The sequence below is a fragment of the Pieris rapae genome, chromosome 5 (genome assembly GCF_905147795.1).
Source record: "Pieris rapae chromosome 5, ilPieRapa1.1, whole genome shotgun sequence".
Classification (NCBI taxonomy): domain Eukaryota; kingdom Metazoa; phylum Arthropoda; class Insecta; order Lepidoptera; family Pieridae; genus Pieris; species Pieris rapae.
The window spans coordinates 4,719,095-4,732,495 of record NC_059513.1 but is presented as its reverse complement, the minus strand read 5'-3'; the positions used below and the strand labels follow the sequence as shown (position 1 = coordinate 4,732,495).

General features: G+C 33.9%; 1 long non-coding RNA gene across 1 annotated transcript; it reads right to left on the bottom strand.

The window, feature by feature from the left end:
- Positions 1-1,638: 1,638 nt before the first annotated feature.
- Positions 1,639-4,108, bottom strand: LOC123689216. The gene is made up of 3 exons (XR_006750243.1): positions 3,643-4,108; positions 2,025-2,320; positions 1,639-1,663 (listed from the first exon to the last, which is right to left on the bottom strand). It is a non-coding gene; the product is annotated as an uncharacterized LOC123689216 (long non-coding RNA).
- Positions 4,109-13,401: the final 9,293 nt, after the last annotated feature.

Genomic DNA, 13,401 nt, shown 5'->3' with positions numbered 1-13,401 from the left:
TTTTAGGTCTGATGTACAGATTTTGTTCCGATATCGTGATTATTAGTTTTTTTTTATAATAGTCGAGTAGGCCTTTTTGTCTACTTGCGTTGACTTTTTGGGTGCATGTTATGACGGTTTCTTTACGATTTTTCCCTTCATCGTACGAGCGAATGTTAGATGAGTCCATTTGTGCTGGGTCGGGGAACGCATTTACTACCTCAGAGATGAGAGCCCCACGCTGATGCCATTAAGCCAACATTCAAATCAAATCCAAATCATTTATTCATTTATATATCACAATGTATGCTTATGAACGTCAAAAAAATAAGTATTAAATGCTTCTAATGTTACAAAAAAAAATTTTTTTTTTTCGTTTTTTTTTTCTAATGTTACATTTACTACCAGTTCCCAAATCAAGGGCGTAGAACGGAAGAGAAGAACTGGCATTAAAGTCTTCGCCACTACCATACTAGTATGTATTATTTAAGGAAAGATTCGTCTTTTTGCGTATAACGAATAAACTATAAAAAAAATTATCTAACTTTTTTATCTGACTCCCAAATGGCAAAAGGTATTGTATCGGTAATAATTGAATCGAAACTTATGTTACCTAAGATATACCGCTTCTTCTCGAAGTCTCGTCTCTCTATCACGCGCGGTAATGGCTTACGTATAAAAAAGCACGCCAATTATTTTTTTTCAGTCTCAAAGTATAATTTAACTCCAACCCACTAATCCAACAATGCCCTAGGAAACAATTATTATTTTACCGTTCGTTTATATCACAGTAAATTGACTTTCAGTTAATACAACACTAATGTAGCGTAATAAAACTTTTAAATGAAATAAATCGATTGGGAATAAAAAACAAAAAGGTAAACTTCCGTCGTAATAAAAAAGTTTAGCGCTGTTGTAATCGTCACTTAACGGGTGTATCCAAATTGAAAAATAGCAAAGCGTACTAAGAAAATTTCGTATAAAACTTTTTCCGGTGTTTATTGAGGAAGCTGATTTATATATTTTGCATTTTATATTGCTCTTTTCTGGTAGCGTTTGAATCGTATTTTGTTATATTGTCAAAATAACATGATTTTATTAGGATACATTCCTTTAAATAGGTTTAAAGGTCGGAAACGCACTTGCGATTCCTCTGGCAATGTGTCCATGTATCACGTGACCGCCCGTTTGCCTCCTATAACGAAAAAAAGTTATACTACATAAGGTCTACAATAAATACTATTTTGTAACTATAGTATGTAACATATATTGTTTGTATTGAGTACTAATACAGACAGTTTTCATGTAAAAATTGTATCGACTTTGTATATATATAGTAAGAAATTAACAAATAAAATTACTAAAAATAACCAAATTAAATTACACGAAATTAACCACAATTTCAACAACAATAGTAACGTCCTATATCTAGTGCGAGCGTCGAAGAAGTGCGCCCGACCATACAGCGCGCCGTGCTTATATAGCCTGAAAACCAGTTTAGTCCAGTATACCCCACTGCTACACGTCACTTGACTTTTTACAGCTTATTCGGCCTCTCCTGACGACGGTGCGTCCTCGCCCGTGTGATGATAGGCAGGTTGGCATGTTGAAACTTGACCTGCTGATGACTCTTGTATCACGTGCGGTGGTTGTGGTGAAGGACTATCGTCATCATCAGCGCCACCTAAAAATTACATGATTTCTGTTATTATAACGTTAAATTAACATAACTTCATCGAAAGTAAGAGCGCATCCATTACTCTCGACACAACATTAGTTCATTTTTTTTTTTTTTTTTACATAGCAAGAGCGTCTCCATTGCTATCAACAGTAAGAGTGACTCCATTACTGTACATCACACTAAGCAAGAGCGAATCCATTGCTATTGATAGTAAGAGCGACTCCATTACTATCACACAAGACTCCCGCAGGTCTTTACCAAAATAGGTACTACCTATATGATAAGCAGTCCTAATAAAATTACAGTTCTCTCAAACATTTATCAACGTACATAAGTTTTGAAAAGGCAAGTAAAAATTACTTACTCTCAAAGAATGCGGCACACACATCAGGGGTCCATTCCCCGCGCCAGGGCAACATGTATTCCGCGGCAGCTTTACCATAAGAACCAGCGACTAATTTTAGTTCATATCTGTCCTGCGACAACGTCGCTAAAACCACATATGGTCCGCGCATACAGGAGTCTAGCTTACCAACAGCTTGGCACAAATGCAAAATCGCCGCCATTGAATTGCACACCCTTGCGAGTCAACCTCGCAATGCACGTCTTCATATCTTGACCATTGCTAATGACTCGGCATAGATACTCGATCTCCGTAGTCTGAAAGTTACATTTTTTTTTTTTAATTAATGGAAAAGCCTGCCTGGGTCCCTTACCCTTACCCCCATCTCTGACACATCATGTAATGTACCTAAACCCTCTTCTATTGTTTTACTAGGTAATAATACGTCATATACACAATTATAACACACAAGGGCTCTGCCTAATCTATGTAAAATCGTAACGTATTTGATATAATTCGTTGATATACAACCTGTGCATTACCTAATTCTTATGGCATCTTTATGTACTCATAATGACCCTCAGGTGTTACGAATCTCGGGAGTGGTGTCGATTTTTTTATTTAATTTTATCTGGTGAAAGCCAGTAGCCATATCAAGGCAAATATAATAGGTAGCTTTATCTAGCCAATCAATATGGTCCTCAATTAACGGAAGCGGGTATTTCAACTGCCTTTGAGTTTTAAGTTTAAAGTCGACACAAAGCCTATCTGAATCGCTTTTTTTCTTTACAAATCTCTATCTCTAATTATTTATTGATTCAACACATCTTTCATGATATCTCTAACGCGTAATTTTTCATCATACGACATTTTATAAGGGCGGTAAACTATAACTAATTTAGCCTACCGCTCGACTCGGAACGCTGTCGAACAAAACAGTCCTCCGTTTTATGTCCTACCTTCTTTCAAAATGTGCAAATAATTTTGATATTAGAAAACTGCCTTTTATCTTAACTTGAATTGTTTGTAGATTGGGTCTCTGGTGCGGTTCCATACTTAGTTTTTTTTTTAGGACACAAAATTTGTATATGACCAATTTCCCCAGATGAAAAACAGTTAATATTAGACTGAAAATTATCTCGTTTTCGGGAATTATCTCGCAAATTTGGCCTTTTAACGTGATTTTGTATTATAGAGCGCGGTTCTAGGGGCTTGGTATAAAATGAGAGGATTTTAACTAGGCCTACCGATGATAAATTAGCACTAGTCGCGGCGGCGCGAACTTGTGGGTCCTTAATACCCCAAATAACTACTGCGACAATTAACTCTTCACTCATTCCTCGTACAACACGCAATACGTGAGATAACTATCAGAGTCTGTTGTCATTACGTCGAATAAAATATTTGCTAAGTCTACTCGCTACGGAAAAAGCTATTTAAATTCTCTCAACTATGATCATTACTAAGCCACTCATTTAGCCACACTTTAGCATCCCCTTTCAAACAGTATCCAATCAGAGATACACACTCACGGTCATCCCAATAATTAGACAACCGCGCAGTCTTCCTGCTCACACCATATATCGAAATATTTGAAAGACGGATCAAAATTAGAAATATAAATGGAGTTAGATCTTACCAGAATTGTGCTCAACGCACTTACTAGTTTGTCGGTCACCTGATTAAGTACCAGATCAGTGCTTGACTCGCATGCGCTGCTTGAACTTGGCACCGGAGCGTTCTCAGTACCATTGTGCGAACCGTCAGTACCAGGTGGTAACGAGTGTCACTTAAGGAAGAAAGCAGCAAATCCGATGGTGTTGCGCATGTCGGTGCAAAGGGCCGATCCCCTCGCGGTGGTGTTGCTGAGCACAGTTGTGGTGACACCACTGGTGGACATAGCTCAGTCGCTTGCGTCGGTTGACGGTTTAATATCGACTGTAACGTTTCTTCAAGCCCAGAGACGGGCACACCGTCTTTTTTTTACGTGTTCACCGCCTACCCTCCATTATTTTTATTAAACGTATATCACTCGCGTTTCAAACTGACTAAAATAAAACCACGTGGGCGTTAATTTAAACTAATCAGAAATGAGAACGAATCCCACTACTGAAGTAAGAAATTAACAAATAAAATTACTAAAAATAACCAAATTAAATTACACGAAATTAACCACAATTTCAACAACAATAGTAACGTCCTATATCTAGTGCGAGCGTCGAAGAAGTGCGCCCGACCATACAGCGCGCCGTGCTTATATAGCCTGAAAACCAGTTTAGTCCAGTATACCCCACTGCTACACGTCACTTGACTTTTTACAGCTTATTATATGGTAATATATATACATTTCTCGTGAAACGGAACGACACCGAAAAACATTGCAAAAAAAAAAAAAAACAATTCAGAATAATCTTTCATTATGCTGAGTGGGCAAATATCGTTTAGTAATCGGATTTGAGACAATTTATTTGCAATCAACTTAGTACATAAAATATTAAAACGGTCTCCGTAATCTGATTGGTTTTCGAAATAATAGTTAATTATTTATTGGCTTTTGTAGAATTGAAGGAAATAGTACTCGAATTGTATCTTGATGATCTAGTTTCTTGATTTTAACATAAAATAATCCATATTTCTGACTCGTCATTTGCTACTTGTATATTAATTAAGACTCAATAACCCTAAGATTTGCTTTTACGTTTTTAGCAATATATTTTTTTTTTGTTGAGCAGTGTTGGCCTAGTGGCTTCAACGTGCGACTCTCATACCTGAGATCGTCGGTTCGATTCCCGGCTGTGCACCAATGGAGTTTCTTTCTATGTGCGCATTTAACATTTGCTCGAACGGTGAAGGAAAACATAGTAGGGAAACCGACCCAAAAAGTCGATGACGTGTGTCAGGTCAGGCATTGGAGGCTGATCACCTACTTGCCTATTAGATTTAAAAATGATCATGAAACAGATTCAGACATCTGAGGCCAAGACCTAAAGAGGTTGTAGCGCCACTGATTTTTTTATTTTGTTACATTTTTTTTCTGTTCAGTTAGTTCATTTGCAGTAATATAATATTTTTTGTTAATTATTCAAGCACTTCTTGTACTTCACCCTCAGTAGATGTTTCTTTTTTTTATTTTGTCTAGTACTAGCCGGCCCCGCCCGCTTCGCTGGTCGAATTTTCAAAGGAAATAAAGTAAATTTTATTCATATTTTTTTTTATTCATTTTTTTTTTGCTTTTTTTGTTAATTTTAATTTTTTTTCTGAAATTTACAATATTTTTCAAAGAAGAGTCAAATTCACTTAAAATAAAATTTATTGATATAATAAATTATTATTATTATTATAATAAAAATAAATGTTGATGAACAACATAACAAAGAATAAATGGAAAAATTATCCAATAGAAATAGTCCGATTCATGGAGAATTGAGTATAAATCTTCCTCCATCTCACATTCGACGACTCGTCGCTCGTAAGTTGAGTTTGCCGGGACGTAAAACATACTCGGTAACACGTTAACATAACGGAGTTGAAACTGAAAACTCGAAATTCAAACGGCGAGTAATTTTGACCGACATCAAAGCTCTGACCATACTGGCAGACCGCGCGAACCATCAGCACCTTCAAAAAGTAAAAAAAAATATTATTATATTAAGTTCCAGGCGGAACACAGTGACATGAGAAACCACAAAGAAAACTCACGCCAGTACAATCGGTGATAGGCAAATTTTCATTAATCACTAAAATTCTTCCTACCAAATTTGGAATTAATAGGAGCTATAGTTTAAAAACGGGAAATGTTCATTGTTAACGCCCCCGCAATCCCCTTGGGGGAATGAATTTCTTAAAATCCGTTTTTAGTTGACCTCTACATAACGAAAGTGATATTCCTACCAAGTTTGACATTTCTAAGTCCTATAGTTCCCGAGATTTCGTGATGAGTAACTATAGAAATTGGAATTCTTAGCTGAATGTAAAAGAATATTATCCGTTTTGTAAACTCCGTTGCCATGGAAACAAAAGAATCAAGAGAAAACGCTTGCAATTAACGGGATAAATGTTCATAAAAGTAAAACAGCAATAAAAAAATGAAGAAACGTTAGAAAAGTTAGAAAATAAATAGCCATAAACCATCTAGGAAAAATTTCGCATCGAATAGTGGTAGTTTCATGTCGATACGATCAGTGGTTTAGGCGTGAATGAGCCTCAAACGAAGACCATTTTCATTATATATATATAGATAACAAAGCCTTTGCCTGGAAAAAATCGCTTGTTAGCGATAAGCCAATTTCTTTTCATGTATATAACCAGTTATTTATTAATGTTTAGGGTAGTGTACATAAACATACATTATAATACTTTATTACTTTGAATTAGTTCAGATCTATTGTTCGTAACAGATTAGGCTGCTTACTAAATAATTACAGAAAAGGGAAACTATCGACCTTAAGGGTTTTAGAATACAAACATAGGTAGTGTCGGTCATAATGCGGATAAGAATTGTTTGTTCTCAGTTCTGCTGTTTTGCGTACTTACCACGTTTTGAAATAAAAAGTAAAATTGAGATAGAAAAAAAGAGAGCAGAAAAATGAAGATTGAAACAGTAATTAAATAAATAAAAACTTTATGTTATGACAAAAGTATAAAAATACTGGCTGCAGCGCCACCTGCCGGGCTGATTTGTGAATCTAAACCATCCAGGGCTCCACCCAAATACGTAGAAAATCAATCATATAAAATCGGTCCAAGCAGTTTAAAACGAGTTCAGTGACAATTATATTGTAGATATATAATATATGTATTATCCTTTCACTAAAGTGAGATCAAACTACACTCGGTGTGCAAACTTTGATTTAAATCGGTTAAGTAGTTTAGGAGCCCATAGCGGGCAAACAATGTGACGCGCAATTTATTAAGAGTTACGAAATTTGATATATAGTTTTAATATCAACATAGCTTCGACGTCAAAAAAGGAATATCTATATTGTAACAGTGACTTTCAGATACCAGTGACACAACATACGCGTCTCCTAATTCCCAAAGGTAGAAACATAAGCAAAAGTCACCTATAATAAGGCTCGTTTATTCCCCGTTAAGGGTCAAGGCACACCTGGAGTAAATTGAATTCTATGAATAAATTTTATCCCAAGAATTTAAAGTACGAGTGACAGCGGATTATCAAAAAAAAATGTATACGTCATTTTCGTGTTGAAGTAATATCGTCACTCCACCGATCGATGGATCTCACTTACTCTACTAGACACAACTTGGTCCAATTTCTTAACCACAATACTGCATTAAATTCCTATTTTTATTATTTGTAATATGTATTTTTGCACTTCTTGCCTACCTTATGTAATATACTCACAGTGTTTTTTTTTCCTTTACTCACATGGGTTTTCTGGAAGGAATCGCTCTAAAGCGATAAGGCCGCCAGTTGCTTTAATATATTTTTTTTTACCTTTTATGTAATGCAACGAAGTGTTAATAAATAAATAAACTGTCCTGCGTTTCCTGTACATTCAAAATCAAGACGGCGCGGGCGCCATTAGCGGCATTTGTTATCCACTGATTAGACTATCGAATCAAATTCACGTCGAGCGAGTTTGCTTATCTTACCGAAGCCGCGTACAAATTATTTGAAGAAATCTATTAGGTATGAAGGTGTGCAATTATTTAACCAATTACCATCTCAAATTCGTAATATTGGAGTGTATGACAAATTCAAAAAGGCATTAAAGATGCATGTTAGAATGAACATAGCTGACTAAAATTGTTAAGGCTAATGGCGACGTGTATCTCGCTCGTATATAATATATACATATTAATATTAAGTTTCTCATGTAAATAAAATATTTCTGTTTTGTAATGAGAAATAAAGTTCTTTAAACATAAACATAAATTAATTATGATTCTTAAAGCTAATAAGGAATTTTAATGATTCACCAAAGTAATAATAAATAACGATCAATTGTTTCGAATATAATATTTCCTGATAATCTAAGCATTCGCTGACATTTTTTTTACATATTTTACTATAATAAATAAATATATAGAATTTCTGGCAAACAATTATTATTAGATTTAACATTTCCAATGGCAGACTTAAAAATATGATACATAGTCGTCCGTTCTACATATAAATGATATTTTAATGTTATAGTTTATGGCTAACTTCGTGTACGTCACTTCTCACTGAGACAGTGGGCCTTTGTTGACCAAGCACTATGCTTAATAATATAAGGACCTGGATGACCGAGCTTAGCTCGGTATTTTTTTTTTTATAAATCGTGTTTTTTGGAAATTTTATTTAAGTACGAATTACATACTAATAAAATTATGAAATATGAATATAATTACCGATATAAAGATATTCATATTTAAGTTTTTATTTGACTGACATCTTTAAACGAGCAATTCTATGTTTAAGTTCATAAAACACAAATAAAATGACATTTTCTAGAAATGATTCCTAGCTAAATCGATTTATCGCCCCCGAAACCCTCTGTATACTAAATTTCATGAAAATCTTTGGAGCCGATTCCGAGATTCCAATTATATATATATATATATATTATATACAAGAATTGCTCGTTTAAAGATATAAGATAAGATAAACAGTCTGTGACTTATCCCATACAACTCAGAGCTCGCAACATTTCATCGGAAACACGAACTTATTACGGCAGGTCCCGTAAATAACAATATTATTGTATTATTTTTAAAATGTGCGTTACAATTTCCATCACACTCCCTTTTTACTCTGAAGATGTCTTTGGCATCTTCTTCAAAGCATAATTTGTTTATTTATTTATTTGAATTTCACTTCCAAATTCGGATCACTTATCTATTAGTAATATGTAGTTATGTATCACATATGATAATGATATGTGAATTTTCTTATTCCTACTACTTATCAATAAGAATTGCACTATACACAAAAGCCAAATTAGGAATACACTTTCAAACATAAACATAACACTTTTTTACCTACTTATACAAATTAATAAATATAAATATATATACAATACTAATATATATTTAATTTACAATTTTCAAAGATGTATTGAATTACATAAAAACCGAATAAAAAAGCCATTATATCTAATAAAGGATACCAGAGTATTTTTAATCAATTTTTTTTTATTTCATTCTGTTTTAAATTCATATTATAACACAAAATCTTATGTTATAACAACAAGATTTTATCTTATAATTTGAATTTATTTGATATATGACTGAGTTGCCTAAATATATTGTAATAGGCGGAAGAATTATAAATAGTTGGATTTGCCTTCTATGGTATGCAAAACATCAGGTCATATTGAACATTAATTTTCGGGAATCCTTAAAACTTAAAAAAAAAGAAAACTCTTTTGAATGGCTTCAATGTATTTCTTGTAGGTTAGGGACTAAAAAGTGCAAGCATATTCTAGTATCCTCCTAACAAAAGCAAAGTATATGCATTTTATGCAATTTATATTCTTAAAAGATTTACATTTACATGTTTGATGGAGCCAAGTTGCTTATAAGATTTTTCTGTTATGTTATCCATATATTCTAAGAATCACATCTTATCCCTAAGTCTATAACTAAATTCACCTTCAAAAGTTGAATCTCGTATTTTATAAAAAAGTGTATTTGTTATGTTTGCGTGTTTTATGTAGTAAAAGTGATTTTACTACATTTTAGTTTTGATAAAATAATGTTTAAAATTTGTAAGGGTTCTAGTTCTAGTGAACTTATGAATCATTAATGTATTCACAAAATATTTGCCCATATGGAACCAGACAAGCCTGTATCTATACTAATATTATAAAGAGGAAAGGTTTGATTTTTTGTTTGTTTGTTTGTATGAATTGAATAGGCTCCGAAACTACTTGGCAGATTTGAAAAATTCTTTCACTGTTGGAAAGCTACATCATTCCTGAGTGACATAGGCTATATTTCATTTTCAAAAAAAAAGGCATCCTTACTAAAATTACGATAACATTAACATTTGTTTATTATTTGATACAATTCTAACAGATGGCGCTGAGTTAAAGGTAGTAGTTTGGCAAGACGACGTTTGCCAGGTCAGCTAGTATATTATAAAGAGGTAAAAAGGAAATATCTCAGATCTATCATGAAATACACAAAAATAAATACATACGATTAATACTAGAAATTTTTGTTTTGAATATCATTGTAGATTTTTTTTATTTCCTCTCTGCTTCTCTCCTTTCTCTCTTCAAAAAGGGTTAGATGATATATTGGATCTCTTCCGTTATCTTAAACAAGGAAGACATTTTAGGAGATTCGAAGTGACCAAGTTTTGACTCTATAGTCTGGTAATTTATTAAAATTGTATTGCATATATTCATAAAGGTAACACAATGTACAATTATGAACGTTAAAAAAGAATTATCAAATGATAAAACTTTACATTTATCGCCAGTTCTCAAATCAAGGACATTCTTTTTTATCCTCAGTGATTAACTTTTGCAAATCGTCCTTCGGTATGTAGCGGTCATGCGATATGTATTATTTTTATTGCATCGTGTCCTTAAGGCCTGAACTTTGAAAGGAGAGGTAATCTGAGCGCGATGTTCTCTGTTAACAACTAATTATTTGTAAAGCAAATAAACCGTATATACATAACAATTATGATTTATTATAAATAGTATTCAGTTTTATTTTAAAGTCACTACACTGTACTTTTTTCAGTTTCATGCAATGATAATTCTGATATTTACCACAACCAAACGAGAAATATCCAACGCGGTTGAACGGGTAACCAATTGTTCGATCACGGCTAACTAATCACTGTATTGATTGTTCACAATTTATAATGTTAAACAGTTGTTTAAAATATCATAGTTCCCTTGTTTTAACCTTATTATTTCCATTTTAAATTTAAATAAATATACAGAGGCAATATAAATTGTGCCTGTTTTTAAAAATAAAATTGTATAAATATAAATTATAGATTCATCTTTCAATCAATTTATTAAATGTTCATGCCGTACCTACCGTCCTCTCTGTTCATGTCTTGCCATACCCAAGTGAAAAAGGACCATTCTAGATGCTCCCGCGCCGCAGACTTTCTACCAAGCTTTTTTTGCTTTGTCTTTGTAACTCGTGGTCTTCTTCCACTGAGTCAAGTGAAGGGACGAAGTACTAACGATGAGTGGTGTTTCCATATCACCGCATCCTACTTTCTGTTTCCTCGCTACATGAAGATTCGCCGCTAATTGGTTATAAATATGGCTTTTGAAAAGGGACCTTTAATACGGTAATAACATAAAGTAAATACAAAACATAATGGATATTATTTTCACAATTTACTTTATTCCATCAAATATACATTACATTTCAATATTTACAAACGTTTTCCTCCAAGAATGAAAGTTATTACTCAGGAGTTTTATTTGTTTTTCTGTATCGTTATGTTGAAGCACCTTATATATTCCTGAGAAAAACTTTATTAATGTTCAATTATTATAATACTGAATGGTTAACCTCCACACGTACTTTATAAGCTTTTGTCTAAGCTTTCAGGGCAAAATTCAGAGTGAGGACTTAGGGTACGACACAAAATATACGCATATGCACGCTGATATTCAAATGTTTAGGCTTTCGTAATATTCAAGATTAAATATAAAATAAATTAAATCTTTTGTTCTTAATTTGAATAGTAGCAAGTAATTTTTAATATTTAGGGCCTGTTTCACAATGTCCGAATAAGTTCCAAATAAGCTATTTATTACTTATTGGTAGGATAAACAGTATTTTTGCGTCACGACTGTCAGATAGCGCTATTCGTCATGAAATGCCAAGTTTATTATTCAGAACTTTTATCTTTCGAATATTTTATGTGTTGCATAGCTATTTGGTACTTTATCCATCCATTGTGAAACAGGCCCTTAACATTGTTAGGTGTACGTTCATAATGAAGACAATGTATTATTACAATATCATGCAACGTGTATCTATATAATCCGCTATTTTACAAATATTTATCGATTTAAAAACTCCATTATTTTTTTTTTTAAATATATATATAAAAGAAAACGGGCTCATCCAAGTGTGACGCTTCCACTATCAGAAGATATAGCGTTGCCGGAATGTAATAATTGGTAAACTCTTTTTTTTTATAGAACAGGAGGCAAACGAGCCGGAGGCTTACCTGATGTTAAGTGATACCGCCGCCCATGGACACTCTCAATGCCGGAGGCCTCGCGAGTGCGTTGCCGGCCTTTAAATCATTGGTACGCTCTTTTCTTGAAGGACCCTAAGTCGAATTGGTTCGGAAATACTTCAGTGGGCAGCTCGTTACATAATAGTTGTGATGCGCGGCAAAAACGGTTATTTTAATATTCCCCATACATGTATAAGGCATATAAATAAAGACAACAAACCCCAGAACTGCGTAACATAACGAACACGTAAGACACATCTAAAGAGCTATAAATCCCCTTAATAGATCTCAAAGCAATGTCAATAGAACCGAATTTGAGAATGATTGTTTCTAACACTCATCACTCATGCATTAGCATTCCTCATTGATATGAGGAGCACGATCGCTTCATAAATCACAGAAATCTCTGTGTTTTCATTGCGAGGCCAGACAGTGGAGTGTCTAGGGAGTGGTAGTAATAATCCATTTGCAAACGGAATTCCGAGGTGCAAAATGAGAGTCTGCAGTCAACTGCCGCATTTGAATAATAACCCGATTCGTTAATACAGCCGCAGCTTAATTAAATCAGCTACACGCTTTTTGCTAAGCATGGAACAAAAACGAACAGTCTTCGCCGGGCCTTCTTAAATATCGGGTCTCTTAATAGTGAATATGAAAAACCTGGAAGATAACGGAAAATATTTTTGAATCTTCCCTGAGAGATACGATCTTCAAAAATTTAAAGTTCGAGCGTACTCCTCCCTTAAAGAAAGGCACCCACTAAAAATGGGTGTCTATGGGCTGCCACGACTGAATTTTTGGGCGTCCCGCAGGCTTCTTTGCCCCCCTATTAAATAAAAAACTTCTTCTATTTTAGTTTGACCGTATTAATATTTAATATTGACTCTTTTTGAAGTATTGTAGATTAATAAAAATTAAGATTTAAAAAAAATATCTTCAATAGGAAATCGCTTGGGTCTGCCGTGACCACACCCACAATATCCCAATTCAAAAATAGACCACTAACGAACAATAAGAGAAAATTATCGGTTTTCCTCTCAACTAAGTGGAACCCGGAAAAATCTTTAACAGTACGTTAAATGTTTTACTATTTCCACACAAAAAACTTGTAACAGATTAGCACAAAGTTGTGTCGCGTTGCTTGTTCCGCCAGAGGTCGTTAAAGTGCTGAAACTTTTCTAATTAGACGGAGAGCATTAATCTTCCTGACAGCTGCGATTC